Source organism: Coturnix japonica, chromosome 1 (assembly GCF_001577835.2).
Source record: "Coturnix japonica isolate 7356 chromosome 1, Coturnix japonica 2.1, whole genome shotgun sequence".
NCBI classification, from domain to species: Eukaryota; Metazoa; Chordata; class Aves; order Galliformes; family Phasianidae; genus Coturnix; species Coturnix japonica.
Window position 1 is genome coordinate 28,185,034 of NC_029516.1, and position 13,861 is coordinate 28,198,894.

General features: G+C 43.0%; 1 long non-coding RNA gene across 2 annotated transcripts in view; it reads left to right on the top strand.

The window, feature by feature from the left end:
- The first annotated feature begins 1,732 nt into the window (after positions 1-1,732).
- The window catches only part of LOC107309946, a 57,132-nt gene continuing 45,003 nt past the window's right edge, over positions 1,733-13,861 (top strand). For both annotated transcript variants that reach the window (XR_001553405.2, XR_001553404.2), the window contains exons 1-4: positions 1,733-1,825; positions 8,026-8,119; positions 12,775-12,922; positions 13,505-13,584. This is a non-coding gene — a long non-coding RNA (uncharacterized LOC107309946). The remainder of the gene's footprint in view (positions 1,826-8,025; positions 8,120-12,774; positions 12,923-13,504; positions 13,585-13,861) is intronic.

The following is a 13,861-nucleotide window of genomic DNA, read 5'->3' on the forward strand; positions in this document are numbered from 1 at the left end:
CATTCATTTTCATACATACATATTTTGGCATGAGTGGTAACACTTCATTGTTATAAATATTTCTTTCTCTGCTCATGCATTTTTACCAATGCCTCTCTCTGGATAATTGGGTAGTACGAGTTGTGCAGAAAAAGGAGAACTGCATGGACAAAGCCCTGTGAGGGACAAGCTGTGCATGTGCTTTACTGCTGAGCAAGGACTGAGCAAGCTGATCTGCAGCATGACTAGCAGCAGAGAGTGGGGCTCATGCATGCTGCAGCCAATGGTCTTGCCTGGGTCTGCTTAGCTGCACTGCACTGTGCTGCAGGCTGCAGGCTGCTCCTTTGGTGTGTTAAAACAGAAGACTATCAGCCATCTGTAATTGTGTTTGTAACCATTCTAATCCTGGCATATGAAAATTCCCTGTCCCCATACTAATAGTTTGTGAAGAGCTAGTGGTTTAGTGAATGAGCTGTGGAATGGGTGAAGACTTCAACCATCTTTGAGGCTGAAACAATGCTGAATGGCCACAACCTATGGATCCCTTCTTGGAAGCTGTGATCAGCAGTGGGGGAAAGTAATAGGAAGGCTCTTTTTTGATGAGCTAAAGGATAAAAAAACCAGAGTTGCTCCCCTCAGATGCTGGGGGACCAGCAGCACAAGGTGTATGTATGCTGGGAGATGATCCTGCCACTGAGTCCTTAGCTGCAGTATGTTCAATGTTAAACGTTTGAAGTAAAGAAAGATTGGATCAACTGAGGATTTCTGTTTCCTTGTGGCACAAGGATGATTGGAGACATGCTTAAAATACAGAGAACAACTTCCTTTCTTTGTCTTTTCCTGTATTTTGTTCTCCTTCTCCCTGCAGGGAGCACCTACAGAGTGGTGGTGTTTCCAGTGTCAGTAATGAAGTCAGCTTTGCAGTTTGTTTCTGGGATGATGGTGATTTACATGATCTATTGCATTATCCAAATGACTTATCTGAATCAGTGTTTCTTGCTCACTGCTTTGCAGTATGACTTTTGCACTGGTGATACTTTTGTAGTAAGATAATTAAACAACAGATTGCACTTAGTTTTAATAAAAGAGAATCTCTTTTCCCTGTCCTTTCTGCCCAAACTCAGCAAGTAGCCATCATCCCAAATATTTTCTCCTTAAAATGATGAATATCTGATTTCCAAGCTTGGCTCTGCCATCAATTTGACTTGCATCTCTCAGCAAATTATTTCTTCCTTCTGCTGTGACTCACCCAAGTGAAGCAGATGCTGCATACCTTCACCTCAGCTATGCCAGGTAGTATGTTTGTGCATTATATTTTGCATACAGCATAGTACAACGGCTGTAATTAAATGCTGGCAGAAGTCAGTGAAAAGGCAAAATGTTCCACAGGTGCTGTTAGTAAAGCCAAAATTCAGTGTCCAGAGAAGTAACCTGAGTCCTTCAGTGCATTCTAAAATGAGGTTTTGTGAAGGTCAGGGTTTACATCTTCACATTTTCTTGGCATCTCATCACTTCCTTCAGAGGCCTTGACTAAAGTGCTATCTTTAATGCCCTTCCCTTCCCTTCCCTTCCCTTCCCTTCCCTTCCCTTCCCATTCCCATTCCCATTCCTTTCCTTTCTTCCCTTCCCTTCCTTCCCTCCCTTCCTTCCCTCCCTTCCCTTCCCTTCCCTTCCCTTCCTTCCCTTCCCTTCCTTCCCTTCCCTTCCTTCCTTCCCTTCCCTCCTCCCTTCCCTTCCCTTGCCCTTCCCTTCCCTTCCCTTCCCTTCCCTTCCCTTCCCTCTCTGATGTTACTCATCAGTGTAGAATTTTCAAGTATATAAAAAGGGAATGCCCTGATAAAGCACAGTAAGTATTACCACAAGCAGTTTGTGCTACTTTGTATTTTTAAATAGTCTTTGCTCCATCAGCCAAGCTTTATTATTTATCTATTCATCTCTCTCTCTCTCTTTATGTTTATTTATTCAGAAGATCTTTCTTATTTGATCCAATGTTTTTCACATAATTCAGTGGAATTTTAAATGGGTGCCACTGAAATATGAATACATTGCCTGTAATTTTTTTTATACCTTCCATGGTATCCCCAGTTCCAGAGAAGTCAGGTTCTTTAAAGATGCCAGAAACTTTCCTTCAGTGCATCAAAGTATGTATGCAAAGAGGTCTCTCTCTTGTAATTCTATCTGTGAGATTCTCAGAAATGGAGACTGCTGGCCAAAGTAACTCCAGAGAGAGCAGAGGCAGGCCAAAACTAACACTGTTTTAAAATCTAGCTCTGTGTGTTTGCATGCAGCTTTTCTAGGAGCTGTTTCTTCAGTGAGTGTGCTGATGGGATTCCTAAAACTGAAATAAAATGAGGGTCTGTTCCTCAAGTATTTTTCCATGCCACAGTCTGAAGTCACTTGCTAAGAGTGTGGGCATAGTGTATGTCATGTATAAATAGCAGCTGGCTCCTCTTCCCTCTCATGAGCAACTCGTGCCAGACTGCTGCATTCCTGGTGCGCGTGTTTGAGATGCAGAGTGAGTGAGTTAGGTTAGAAGAAATTGCATGGAAGCTGTCTGCATAGCTTTGAAAAATTACACAAATCCAAAAAATTATACTCTCACAAAACTTTTGGTTACTCACTGTGATGAAATCTGGCCTGCTGGAGACTCCCTGGGTTGCTTTTCAGGGTGTCTTCCAGGCATTTCTGAACCTTGGGGCAATGGGTGATGCCTCTGGAGTTACTTGGGAATCTGCACTGCCCACTCTCTTACACTTCATTTCTTCAGGAGCTGTGTGAGAAGCACTAGTAAACAGAAAAGCTTTGCACAGTACCAAAAGCTTGCATAAGTGTTTTTAACCCACGGTTGTTTTGGTCAGGATTTAAGCACGTGGCTTTGCAGGTAGAAAGCAAAGCAAAGTATCTCCAGTCTTTGGAGATCAGTGTGCCCTTGGGACCTCCTGAGAGTCTGCCTGAGCTGGATAAACCAAGCTATTCCCTTTTCCTTCAGTGAGCCCCTGAGCTGGGAGACTATTGAGAATCCCTGGCAGGAGTATAAAGGAGCTCCTTTCAGAACTTTTTGCTTCCTCTGTTATCTCAATACATCCTTCTGGCCCCCTCCTGTGAGGGATACTGCCAGGTGACTGGGTCCAGGGGTGCCATGGCCCTGACAGACAATATTCTATATCTGTGGGAATCATCCTTGCATTTAGGATTACTCCACTTGAGTAGAACTACACTGAACTAGGGGGAATCGATCTTATTGCCTTGACAGTACTGCTCCCTGAGCTTTCAGCCCAACAGAGAGGTGGAAATGAGAGAAGGCATAAGTGTATATGTTCAAATTGAAATGTGCAGCTCCTTGAAATCAGAGAAGAGATCATAAAATGGGGCATGAGATACTAAACTGTCATCATACTGCAGTTATTTCATTTTTCTGAGATGTTCATCTTTGTGGCAAACCTGTTTGTTTGATCGTAAGTATTAGTGGAGGACTCTATTTTGAGGATGTTGAAAATTAATAAAATCTTAGGTCCAACTTTTTATTCTCCTCTGGGTAAACCATGACCATAAACTATGGCAACAAGAAGGGAAGTCCAGAGACAGGTAAGGGCCTTTCAATCAGCATCTCCTAGTAAACAAGTTACAGACTGACCTGTAAATAACACCCGGTTCTGTTGTCGCCTGGCAGGCTAGGCCAAATGTGTTAAAAAAAGAGCAGCCTTTCAAATCTGGATATAATAAAATGCAGTTGTCTGCAGAAGATCAGTGCCTAAATCTATGTGGGGTGCCCAAATACAGTCTGGTATATTTGGGAAGGGAGACTGGGAAGAGAAAGGAGGAAGGAACTTTGATGCAATAGGAAACTTCTGAATTTATCAAGGCAGTTTGTCTGCATAGCTCTGGGGCTGAGGCCTTATATATAGTCTTTGCTATTCTTAGTTCATGCAGCAGAACAATGGCTCCATTTGAAGAAGCTCTTTTATAGCTTGCCAATATAAAGAAGGCTGTGCAAAATGATACGATCATGTAATTGAACACTGTAAATAGATATTCTGACCCAGACGATAATTTTACATTAGCTCACTTTCCTGCCACATCTGAACTTTGTGGACATAACGGAATGAGAGAGATCTGATTAATTTTTCTGGATTATAAATGTTGAACTTACATATGATGTATAAAATCATCAGATTCAATGGAACCTTCTTTCTGTTTGCAGAAGCAGAGGCTAGATTAACATAATCCATTTGCCGGTTTGATCTTAAGGTATAGTGATGAAATGAAGACCTATGAATTCTGTGAAATCCAAACCTCAAATGTAAAGAAGGTCTTGTAATTTTTACAGTGCTGCCACAGCTTCCCCTATTAATTAGGATTAATTGGGATTATTAAAATTGGTTCTGTGCAATGCAATAGAACTGGAGGTACAGGCTTGAGTCAGGCAGATGTAATATGCAAGTGTGTTTTGAAGTACCTCTGCCAAAACAGCAAGCTAATGTGACAACCACTACTGGCTGGTGCAAGCCACAGTGTCCCAGATTGCTTGGCATCAAAGGGTCTGCTCTGTGTTCAGTACTTTGTGAGGTATGAGCAGTAGTGTGTGGTAGAGGTGTGTTTTGGTAACTCCTCTCCTGTAAGAGCCAGCTGCTATCCAGAGCGCAGCATCTTGAAGGTACACCCAGCAGAGGCTGCTTCAGAACAGGCGTCTCACTCAGTTCCTTTCCACTGCCATTCTGAGCAATGCTACATCAGCCTGAATGCACACATAGTCACACCTGTATTGGCGGATGCACAGAGGTTGGGATGGAGCAGAACCTTGCACTTGCTGCTGGCCTTGGGAGAAAGGGGAGTTGTGAACAACACATTTAGGAAGCTGTGAGATGAAGACTGGATCATGCCCTAAGCACCTATTTCAGTGGTCTGGCCTGGTCTACAGCAGAAACATAGCTAACCCACTAGGATCCACCCTGGAGAGATTTTGATCCAGCACCATGACCTCATGCCATGTGTTGTGTCAGGGGGCCATGGCATTTTTCTTATGGCCTCTAGATACTGTATCTCTCCCACAGAAATCAAGAATATTGAAGTAACATATATGCTTTTAAAGCATTACTGTACTGCTTTTTAAGGGCATGGTGCATAGAAAATTACTTGGAAGGACTGAACTAGAGCCATTTAATTTGGCAGATTTTCCCATGCAATGCCACATACCAGCCGGGGCTTCTGCTGAATTTCATGATGTTTTACAGCTGCAGTCCCAAGCTCTGGGCAAAGTTGCAGGCTTACATTAAATCAAGCTGTATGACAAAGATGTGGTGGTGGCACATGGGCAGCACTGTGTTCAGCACAGAGTGATAAGTCACCCTTGCTTGCAGTCATCTCTCTGGGTGGCTTTGAGGAGAAAACCTATTTTCCTGTGTTTGATTTTACTATGGTGTTGGAATTCATAAGAAATGTGGTTGTTTCTCCCCTTTCTCTCATGATTTAAACCATGCATTTTTTGACATGGAAGATAGAAGCAGAAAATGTATGCATGGAGGGCTGAGCTGGGAATGGGAACCAGAAGTTCCTGCCTGACTTCTGTGTCTGGACTCTCAGCTGGAAGGTTGCTCAGCTTTTGTTTGATTTGCATTGGTATACTGTTACATCATATATATGATACAATAGATTAAGAAAAGCCATGTGGCTCTTGTCAAGAAAAAGTGAACAAATATGCATTTTTAGTAATCATTACCATGTGGCTTTTGTGCAGTTTCTACATATAACATTGAGTCACTTATATCCCACTGAAATGCTGTTTTTCTTTTGATCTGAGAGGACAGTTGAAACAACATGTTTATTGCTATAATAATACTTTTTCATTTCAGCTCCTTACCTCTGCTCTGTAGCCACATCCTATGTATGTGATCAGAGATTTTCTATGCAAGAAAGTGATATTCAGATATGTTTTCTTAATGTAATTTAAGCAAATTTTAAGAAAATGGGTTTAAAAAGTCATTTTCCTTTTAAATTAATTTAAAACTGGTGGCAATAATGCAAAACAGGGACAGGAATGTACTTCCATGTGCAGCAGTCCAGCAAGGCAAGTGGAATGAGTTGCTGCTTCACAGACAGGTCTTACATATCAAGTCTTTTCTGAGTGAATTCACATAACTCCAGAGTGTGAGTGGTCATATTTAATCTTGTCAGTGGCGCTTTCGATGCTGCACAGTTTGGACTAACCTGCTTTAAAGCTCTGCTCTTTAACTCGTGCTGTTATTGTCTGCTACAGTTGTTGACTCAGTAGATTTTCTGATGTGGTCTGGGAATGAGTCCTTTTGGACTTTCACATTATCATATTACAATATACACCACACGTTATTTATACTGGGGGTTAATTACATCATCTGAATGGAATTCATTTTCCATTGTATCTAAAAGTTTGTATTTTAAAATAATATTTTCTTTTTATGGAAATTCAGAATAAAACTACATTGATTCTTAAGGAAATGAGCTTTGCATTATGATTTTTGATATATGCTTGGCTTTAAACAAAAATATTTGATCGTAACAGTTGACTTGGAATTGTTGTTACAGGATGAAATACATCACTTCTAAACTGTAATGGAATGTGGAATCCATCCAGCTAAATGTAGCAGATAAATAAAATAAATAGCACTAAGTCCTTTCCGAGGCACAGAGTTGCTAAGTAAAACTCATCCATGTTTACTCTAATCTTAACTCTTCTCTCAAGCACTTCTATTTAATTTTAAAATAAAATCCGGAAAAGTTTTTAGGACTGTGGATTGTAATACGTAACCCCATTCATGTGAAAAACAAGTGGAAGACAGCATGTCATTATGCGAATACTTATTTTTTTGTTTGGCTGTCAACACATAAATGTGAAAATAAATTGGAGGGACTGACTGAAAAAACACTTTTTTTTTTTTTTTTTTTTTTTTTTTTGTGCTTTATTGGTGAATTTAAAGTCCCGAAGTTCATTTTGGGTCAAACAAACATTTTGTTTTCTTCCTGAAACACAGTGCCTCATTGAGTGGTGAAAGAAGCCATAGCAATGAAGGGCTGGATTGAAAAAATAGAGGAGGTGATCTTTCCCTTGCCCTGTGCTGCTTCCATGATGCAGCTGCCTGGTGATAGCACTCTGTGGGATGTGGACGACCCCTCTGCATTACTCTCCTCATTTATCCAGACTGCTTAGAGACAGCATCTCCTATCTCACAGGATCATGCCCTCACCATGGCTTTCTTCATCCTCCAGGGGACAGCTGCTCAAGCTGTCATTCTTGGTCCCCTTTTCTGTGGATAGAAGGCCCTGTAGCTTGTCCCACAGGGAATGTGGCCCAAGGACCCTCCTGCCTCCACCCTCGTGCTCCTGTATACAGAGATCTGAGTGCAGAGATCTCCAGCTCTGAGAACCTGGCTCAGCCCTGATCTCCTGGGGCTGTTTTGTGTACACAGTTGAATTCTGGTTTTGATTCACAAGGAACTTGATTTTTGACCAAAAAACCCCATGCACGTGTGAGAAACTCTTGGTCATGGCAGAAGCTCAGCTTCCACACTTCCTTTTTTCCCTTTGAAAGCAAATCACTCTGAGTGCACTTTGGATATTAAAAATAAGAGACCTCTTTTCTTCCTCTTCACCCCAAATGAAAAACAATTCAGTAACTTTATTTTTTCCTCCCAGCTTATAAATAAAACAACCCCTTCCCTCAGATGGCCATGCAGGACAGTCCTGTCTGTGCTGCACAATGGCAGAAGGAGACCTCTGAAGTAGTGCCAGCCCAGCTTGCTTTGAAAAGGGAGACAGCTGAGCCCTGTCAGCCTGGGAGAGCCTTCCTGAGCAGTGGGGCACTGGGTTAGAAGTTCTTCTTGATGTTCTGCTTTGCTGGTGCTTATCTCCTACCCCACTGGTCCAGTTTGTGTAATCGGGATGGTTTCAACTGCAGACTGGTCACAGGTGGTGGCCTTGAGACCCAAAATGTTGCTGCAAACCACAGCTGATACAGGTCTTCAAAAATCCATTTGTAAAGACAATGCTTACTGCTTTATGGTGAATTAATTACAGGTATGAAAGCATGACGAAACTTCAGTTTCATCTGAATGAGTCCATCCTTACCTTGTGACCTTCAGGGAGCAGCTGTGATCTCTGAAACATGAAGGTTGGTGTACACATGTTTGAAAATGTCCACACTTTATGCACATTTGTACTTGATAATAGTGGCCAAGAGGTCTTGCAGAAGAAAGATAATTATTTCCCACTGCCTTTGTGTATTTCCTCATAATACTCTGGACTGAACTGGAAACCAGTTAAACAAATCCGTTTTATCGGCTTTGTAAAGCTTTCCTGATTGACTCCCCATTGTGCTGTTGAAAACTGAGGGAAGCTGGAGGAAGGATTTGTCAAGATGAAAAAAAGCCAAGTCACCGAGTGTGTATGTGTGTGTCTGTGCACAAAGAACAAAAGAAAAGGCTGTTAATTTGTCACTAATGAATGGAGAGTTGCCAAGGCCCAGTCTTCATTCATGAGCTGCCTTTAGATGCAAAGTGTAGAGGACTCAAGATGAGGCTTGGAAAAGTCCTTCCAGCTCTGCTTCATCTGGATGCACCAGGGCTGGTGGGGTACTTCCAACCCCATACATTGCAGGGTATCAGATTGTCGTTAAAATATCACCCTGAGTACATTAGTATTCAAGACCTAATTCAGAATGAGCAACCAGAGACATGGCGATGCAAGACACAGGAAGAAACTGAAAATCCAAGTGTGCTTTGATTTGCTTGGATTGAAAGATGATGAGTGATAGGACTCTATTTTCATGCATAAAGACTGCACTCTACTCTGTAAGAAACATATTTTCTGCTTCTCACCTCTCTAGAGGTACTTTCTACCACTGAAACAGGAAATAGAACAGTAATTTTGAAGGCCCAAGCCACTGTTGTTTTTCTTTCTGCCTGAGACTTGACTCCTTATACAAAGGATATCAGCAGCCCCTTCCCAGACTGAGGTTACCATGGGCCAGAAAAGTAAGTACTCAGAGTATCCTACTGCAGTGAAAGCTATCTTTTGGGTCTGTTTTAGTTTTTAATCTAGGAATGAGGGGGAAGTTCATGGATGGCTACCAAACCATTACAGGTGGTTGAAAATATTTAACTCCGCTTTTTTAATAATAGGCAAACATTTGCACTTAAAATAAAATATGTTCTAAGATCTATCTGATCCCCTTGAGCCATTCAGCGTGTTACTGACAAGATCAGTCTGGGATGTGGGATTCATTCCATGAAGACAACCTTTTCCCTTCTTCTAGGGTAGAAGTTCCATGCAGGTTCCAGTCACCACTGTGGCTCTGTCTGTATCAGCCAAGACTGAGGGGAAGCACTCTAGCTAAAACAAACATCCATTTTGCCTGTGAGGGGTCTTTTTCCTGTCAAATTATTAGGACTGAAGGGCATTTTTTTTTATTTTGGAGACGGAACCACATCTGTTGAACAGCGGCGGTGCTTGGGTGAAAGGTTTCTTTCCCTCAGTGGCGTGGGTGTGCAGGGAGTGCTCACTTGTGGTTCTGTTGGTGCAATGCCGATGGTGAGTGAGGTTATCATCCCTAAGGCTGCTACTAAAGGATGTCCTGACCACTCCCTCCCTTTGTCCAGTGCTGCCAAAACTTGCCTGGTGATTCAGCTGCTCCTCTCTTGGTGAGGAGCTCCTCAGCCAGCTTCTGGTTTGGACTCCTCCAGGCCCCAAACAAAGGCCTAATGTGCTTGGCTGGACATAAATCAAAGCAGAATTAAAAAAAAAAAAAAAAATTAAAAAAAATTGTTTGTGTTTTAGAGATATCATATCATTCAGACTTCAAAATATAAATTCTGTTTCAAGTCTTTTTCCCTCCCCTGTGGTTAGGTTTCGTTAGCTACTAGACTTCCTTAGTCTCAGATACAGTGTTAGTATAGATTAAGGAGGAAAACAGGATCTTTGTTTGGGCTAAACATATGTCTAGATTGTGCAGTGATTGCCAGTATATTTTTCTTCTTCCAGCTGTAGGTCAGCTTGAGATGAACGCTTCATTGTCGTCAAGCCACCTGTACTATCACAAAGTACCAGCTGACTCTATCCATGGTGCACAGAGGAAATGAAGAGATATTGGTCCTCTGAACAGAGCGCTTATCTCCTGATGATGGTGGTTTGGATTAGGTTTTGCTACGACCTTTGCAGCAAAAAATGTCCAAGCTTTTTATCCACTGCAGTATTACTCTACCAAGGCAATCCTGAGATGGCACAGAAATGATCTGCAGTGTTTTTGTCCTGCCTTTGGTGTGCAAAGCTGCTGTGCCACATGCTGAGGGTGCCATGCTACCATGTCAGCACCTGCTGGTCTCTCGGCTCTGCTGGCACTGGTGGGTGTTCTGAGTCTCCTGAGATCACAGAAGCACAGAACAATGTAATTGTTTGAGTTGGAAGGGACTCTTTTAACGACAGCCTAATCAAGCTCTCCTTCAGTGAACAGGGACACCAACAGCTAGCTCAGGTTGCTCAGAGCCTGATCCAGCCTGATAGTGAATGTCTCAGGGACAGGTCATCCCCTGCCTCTTAGGGTAACCTGCTCCTTTGCCTCACTAGTACTGTAGGGAATGATTTCCCAGTGTAAGAGTAAACATGTTTGGTTTGGTTCTCTCCCTTTCTGGAGGTGCCTAGATTTCTTTCTCACCTTCCAGGCTGTTGGCTGAGGTCACCATAGGGATGGTTGTGTAGCCACAGCCTCATGGCCTGGTGACTTAGTTTTCCCCAAAAGCTGCAGTTGTGTTCCCCACTTCCATCTCCAACTTGCCCTGCTTGCCTTGTTCTGCCATTAATGCCTATATGGCCAGCTCAGTTTTTTACCTTCCTTTCTGCTCTTTCAGAAAACTGATCATGAAGCTGCAGACAAAGAGTGCCTTTTCTCTTGGTTGTGTGTCCTCTTTTCTTCCCTTGCTTATTTGGACATCCTCACAGAGATGAATTGTCAGCAAACTAAAAGAAACACCATAATAAGACCCAAGTGAATTTAATTTACTTCGGGTTAACACTTGCATGTTTGCCCTCTAGATGAGTAACAAAGCGAGTGGAAGAGGTGCGACAGGGACTTTCACTTCTGGCATCAGCTCAAGCATACTTGGCTCAGAGCTGGTGAGAAGCAGAATTCCCAGCCTCTAGCAGGCTCTGGCTGTCATTTAATATCATGTGGTGTGTAAGGGATATGGCTTATATTTGTTTGACAGGCAGCTAGAATGGGTTAAAACATGCTCCTCCCTCAGGCATGCATCTGAGTTCTTTGCAGAAGGGATCAGGGTGCCAAGTTTGGGGCATGCATCTGCCTGTGGGTGATGGTGTCTGGCAGTGTGGAGGCTGAAGATACCCCCCAAGACACCATGGCTGTGTTTGCAAGTGCTTGTCTCCCAGATATTAGAGCTCAAGTTTCTGCCTGGCAATAAGAAGGAAGGATCCTGCATGGCCTCTGAGGGAAGGCAGCTAGCTGCTGCATTTCACCAGGAGGAATATTTTTGCTCTGCAGTGTAATGTGAATGGATTGTAAGCGATGCCTGTGGTTCTCTTCCGTGCTCACTGTGCAAGAATGGTCTTTTTTTTTCCTTCATGTATGTGTGTATGTTGCCTCTTCTATCTTTGCCCCAGCAGCCATTTCTCCTCCAGCAATTCAGTTCCTTTGTTTCTCATCCTTGCCAAACCTTTTTATCAATCTAGTATTTCTCTGAACTTTTTCCAAAGTTTTTCTAGGCTTTCCACCTTGAATGAGCCTCATGAAAAAATGTAAACCCTTTTTTTGGGCAGAATATTTCTTGTTCTTCTACTCTTCTGGTGATTTTTTATTTTTTAATGAATACTCACAACACTTTACATAAAACCCAGGCTGACGTGCTGTAGGAATTTATTGAGTATTTCTACTTATTCCTGGCTTTGGGCCCAACTAAAGTCCCGCTGAAGTCTTTGGTGGCCTGAGAGCATTAAGGTCTATTTGCAACTGACTATACTCCATGCTCTGGATAATGCTGTCTCTCAGCATCTCCCTCCTTCAGACACATGCTGTCCCTCCTTGCACCCATCGTCACTTGTGAGTGACACAAAGTGGGGATGCAAGTGCAATGCTGCACTTGAGTTGTGCAGCAGCTGTTAGTCTGTAAAGAGAAGGAGCTGCAGCTGACGGTCAGCTTCTGTTCCTACCTGTGTCCCACTGCACCCCAGCAGCTCCTGTGCTGCATGGTGTCAACATTAATATTCTCAGACCTGGTACTGTTGCAGCAAACACGCAGAAGTGCTTTTCAAGTGACTTACCTCTGCTGGAACCCATTTGCCACTTTACCGCTGGATTTCTGTTACTTCTCTGCTACCTTCCTCTATTTCATCCTCTTCTAACTGCAGCATGACTGTGGGTTCAAACAGCTGTGCAGGTCAAAATACTACAGATTTAAACACAAAGCAAAGCAAAAAGGTCCCCACCCTGAACTGAACTTGCCCCTTTAACACTGCAACATGAAGTCTGGCCATGATCCAGCCTGTAGGCTTTCCTTGGAATTGCTCTTTAGGGCACAAATTCCTGCAGCAATAATAGCAGGAACCTGATCAGCTGGGCTTTGCCAGGCAGCTGCAATCCAGCAAAGACATCTGCCCTCCTTTGGGCTTCTCTGGGGTTCTCATGTATGAAGGGGAGTGAGGGAAGTGGACAGAAATACAGCTGTAGTTCTAAATCCTCCTGCTCCTTGAAGGATTTAAACCATGTAGGTGAAATTGTTCAAGCTCTCATTATGGAAAATGGATGTCTTTGTTTCACAGGTTCATTCTGCGGTGCGTCATTAAAAGCGTTTCATTGTTGGACAGTGCAGGACTCTTACTGGGAAAATTGCTACTCTTGTTTTCTGTCCTGATCCAGCTTCCCCTAGAGCTAAAAGAAATCTGTTGTGCTCAGAGGGTAAATGGCAAGGTAAGAAGAACTGATGCAAAACCAAATGTGTGCTTTGAGTGAGCTAGTCCTGAGACTGAGATCCCTTGTGTGAGCTATAACTAAAGGCGAAAAGCACATAAACGGAGCTATTCATGTCTAATTTGGGCAACAAGGAGTCTGCCCACTTCTTACTGTCTGGCTCAGAATGGCAAACAGGTGAGCCTGCCCCCTTTGTTTTGCACTGAGACATGGCTGGTTTGCAGGGTCACCCCAGAACCAGGGCATGTTTGTGCTGCTCCTCATGGAGAATGCTATGTAGGGGCATATATGCAGTGTTGCTATTTACAGTGTCGCTGCCAAGTCACTGTCTGAAACACTGCCTTTGACCTGGTTGGCAGGGCTGACACATGGTCCTACATATGGATTGACACTGTGCTCCTGACTGACTTACAGGCAAGGTTTCTGAGGCAAGAGTTAACTCAGGGCAAGGTCTTGTCCCAGACATCTTGATCCTGCTTTATTTCAATGAATTCAACATCACGCTTTTCTAACCAGGGTGAAGAGGCCTCAATTGTTTGTGTCGTGTCTGCTTTAATTTATTTATTTATGCATTTTCTGCAGGGAACGAAGCATTTACTTCTGTTGTGCAGAAAGTCCATCCCAAACTTGTCCATATTTCTGATGCTGGATGCAGTCCATAGGTAGGTAATGATTTAGTTCTCCGTGAGAGAGGTATTATTTTTAAAGGGTATGGTTTATAGAATTGCACATGCTAGTTCTTTAAAAGCCCATTGAGTGAGCTCTTTCTTCATAGTACTCAAATGAGAACACAGTGTTTTCTGTATTGTTTGGAATAGCCTGGGAAACAATGCCTCCCAGTGTGAGCAGATCTCCTTCAGTGCGCTGGCAAACTCATCTCAGAGGAATGTGGTTATCGACTAACCCATGATTTCTGATAGCAAGAGCGAAAAAGAGTGG